At 38.8% G+C, this 3,378-nt stretch overlaps 1 long non-coding RNA gene across 1 annotated transcript in view; it reads right to left on the reverse strand.

Moving 5' to 3' along the window:
- Nucleotides 1-383: 383 nt before the first annotated feature.
- LOC109307806 overlaps nt 384-3,378 on the reverse strand; it is a 37,295-nt gene continuing 34,300 nt past the window's right edge. The window contains exon 3 of the long non-coding RNA XR_002100362.1: nt 384-850. This is a non-coding gene — a long non-coding RNA (uncharacterized LOC109307806). The remainder of the gene's footprint in view (nt 851-3,378) is intronic.

Below are 3,378 nucleotides of genomic sequence, written 5' to 3' on the forward strand. Positions count from 1 at the left end.
TTTTTACAGGTATATTAAGTCAGCTAGTTTGTCTATGCTATGACTAGCTTTTGCATTATCATGCTCCAGTTGAGATACCACAGCAAGAATGCCTTATGTCCCTGGTATAAACATGTGCGTGTAGAGATAACACATACCACACAACTATTTGCAAAGTCAGATCTCATTCTCAATTAAGCTCCATTATGCTGTGTTAGAAGCAGTAGCTGTCCCATGGAACTAGGCCAAATGGTCCAATGATGGAGCTATGCTGCTTTACAAAAGCTGGGAATTCAGATGCAGTCCAAAGAGCAGCCCTCTCCTAACCCCCACCCCCAATGTCCTACTTTGCTCAGAGTTCTCTAAAAAATGGCCTAATTAATTGTCATATATTGTACTGAATTTACTCTTGATGGTTCTGATCTGATGTATCTATTTAGATAGCAAGAGGACAGGAAATTTTTTAAATATAAAAGCTGAAGACTATTATAACAGTGCTAGCCTTTACTTCAGTTTCCTTTAAATAAGATGAAGAAAGTTACATCCATCACAGATAAAAATACTGTTTCATTAAAACAGTGTTTCATTATAAGCCATACATAAATCATAGATACAGCCAAATGTCATAAGCCCACATAGTATTCCCAAATGCTAGATGTTTTGCTTTTTAGATCTCCAATTTAATTGACAGGTGTCTAAGATGACATGTTGCCTGAGAACTCTCCACTACCAATACACTGTAGGAGCCTGAAGAATATGAATCCTCTCTTAATTTTTTCCTTTAGATTTGTCACTTTCAGGATGTTCCAAGCGAGTTAATGATTCTTGCAGTCTCCACCCATTCTTGCTCAAACTGTACCCCTTTGAAGACCTTTGCCAAATCAAGAAAAGATGTGATCATTGCCTTATTTTAAGAGTGACAGCATCCATTAAGTCCTAAATTAAAGATATTAATAGGCTTTTTGCACTGAGCTCTTCTTTTAGATGCCATAATGGATGCATGAATTTTTGTTCTTTCTTAAATTAGACTTTCTAATTCAACAGCAGAAAACTGATCTGAACCAGAATGTCTTAAGTAACAGGACATATTAATTAAAACTGCTGATGTCCTTAAAGTAGCCTGACTTGTTCAGAGGTGCTGTGCAGACATATCTGCCACCAATGCAGCAGCTCAGCAGATGGGCCATTTACTACAAAGGGATTAAACAGCGATTTGTTTAATTAAGATACATGAATTCGGAAAATTCCACTGGCTCCACTGTATACCCTTCATGATGTCCGTGTCCAACTTTCTGTAAAAATATTGTAAAGTGCATTCAAAGCCCATTAACTATTTTTAATATTTTTTATAAATTTGATTAATAGATTTTAAAGCCAAAAAGAACCACTATAATCATCTAGTCAGATTTCCCATTTAGAACAGGGCATAAAATGTTACTTCTTAATTCCACCAGTGATTGGAAATTGGAAATCAGAATTGCTCAGTCCTCATTATTATCACACATATTAAAGTTGCTGAGCCACGATTATGTGTACATGGCCCGTGACTGTGTTACTGCAAGATTAGTCTGTTATTCTGTTCCCTCCTCACTACTAGTCACCATTTCTCATTGTGTTTCACTTAGAATGGTGTGCAAGCTCTGTCTCTTCTTCTCTGTAAAGCAATTAGAAAGACTTCAGATATTTTAGGGATCAAAGTTTGCTCCTTTGCTTACACTGAAGAGTCTCTTACTCCTTGAGAAGCTCCATTAACATCAACATAAAAATAGTCAAATCTTTAAATTTCTTGGATTTGGCATTTAATTGGCTCTTGCACATTTTGAATTAGGAGTTTAACTGGCTATTGGATTTGGACTGTTAGTAAACTTCAAAACAGAAAAATTATAAAGCCATAACTTCCAACATAACATTTAACATTTGGGAATATTGCTACCTAATAATTTAAGTCCCCTGCTCTTGACTGTAGTTTATTTCCAGGACTTTCTTAGATGTACTTTATTCTGTTGGCCTAGCTCACCATTACAATGCAAGCCATTACTCATCAGAAAGTATTCCAAAGTTAAGCAATTTCTTGTGCACAATGAAAAGCACGGCTCTAGCTTCAGCATCCAGCCACTGACTCAGCTCCAAATTATCTGCATTTGTACATTAATTTACTAAGCTACTTTCCATATTTTTGGCTTGGAAACAGACATAAGGAGATGCCTCAGGATAAGTTGCCATCACCAGGATTGCTGAGGAAGGCTCTTTTATGCTGTAGTATATAGGGGAAACCCATTTACCTTCCATATGCTGTAGTATATAGGGGAAACCCATTTACCTTCCATATGCTGTAGTATATAGGGGAAACCCATTTACCTTCCATATGCTGTAGTATATAGGGGAAACCCATTTACCTTCCATATGCTGTAGTATATAGGGGAAACCCATTTACCTTCCATATGCTGTTAAACAAATCAGTGGCCTAAGCTGGTGGCTCTTGAAAAAACAGCTACATCTGTCTGTGAGATAACACTCCTGTCAACATGCTATTAAGCTCTTCATATCATAAGCAACTGACCTGTTCTCAAGCACAAATTAATTTCAAACTTTTCTTGACATAACTTGCTGTTTCCTCTGTTACTCAAATTTTAAGGGTCATTGAAAAGTCAATCTCTAGGTCATTCTCCTGTACCACAAAATGTCCATATTACTATTCCATGGACAAGTTCCTATGAGCAAGCTACAGAGTGGAGAGCAAGTCAACGCACTTCTTCACTCTGCTTAGCTGGAGGAAAAAGGAGAAAAATCATGATGCCAACAGGTTTTCGGACAAGTTTGTACCAGTAACTTTTATGTAAAATACCTACAGCTGCTTACAGATGTCAACCTCCCCTCTCTCCCAAAAAAATGGCACTTTAGGCTTGGCATGCCCCTGCATCAAGCACAGTGCATGCTCAAAAGAGGCATCACATTAGTTTGACCTGTCTCTCCCAACATATGTACAGATCAGGTGGCTTCATTGGGGCATTTATCTAATAACTAATTGAATCAGGCAAAAAGCCACACTGAAGCACCTGATCTATGCAGATTCTGGGGAGCCGGGTCAAACTAACATGCTTTCTCTCCCACTAAAGCGTTGTTTTGCTTTGTTTTTTCATAGTTAGTAGGGTCAGAAGGGACCTGAGCAGATCATCAAGTCCAACCCCTGCCATGGCAGGAAAGAGTACTGGAGTCAAATGACCCCAGCAAGGTGTTCATCTAACCTCCTCTTAAAGACCCCAAGGCAGGAGCCAGCACCACTTCCCTTGGAAGTTGGTTCCAGCTCCTAGCCGCCCTGGCCGTGAAGTAGCGCCTCCTGATATCTAGCCTAAATCTACCCTCTGCCAGCTTGTGACCGTTATTCCTGGTCACTTCTGG

Source organism: Crocodylus porosus, unplaced genomic scaffold (assembly GCF_001723895.1).
Source record: "Crocodylus porosus isolate Cpor-Errol unplaced genomic scaffold, CroPor_comp1, whole genome shotgun sequence".
Taxonomy (NCBI): Eukaryota; Metazoa; Chordata; order Crocodylia; family Crocodylidae; genus Crocodylus; species Crocodylus porosus.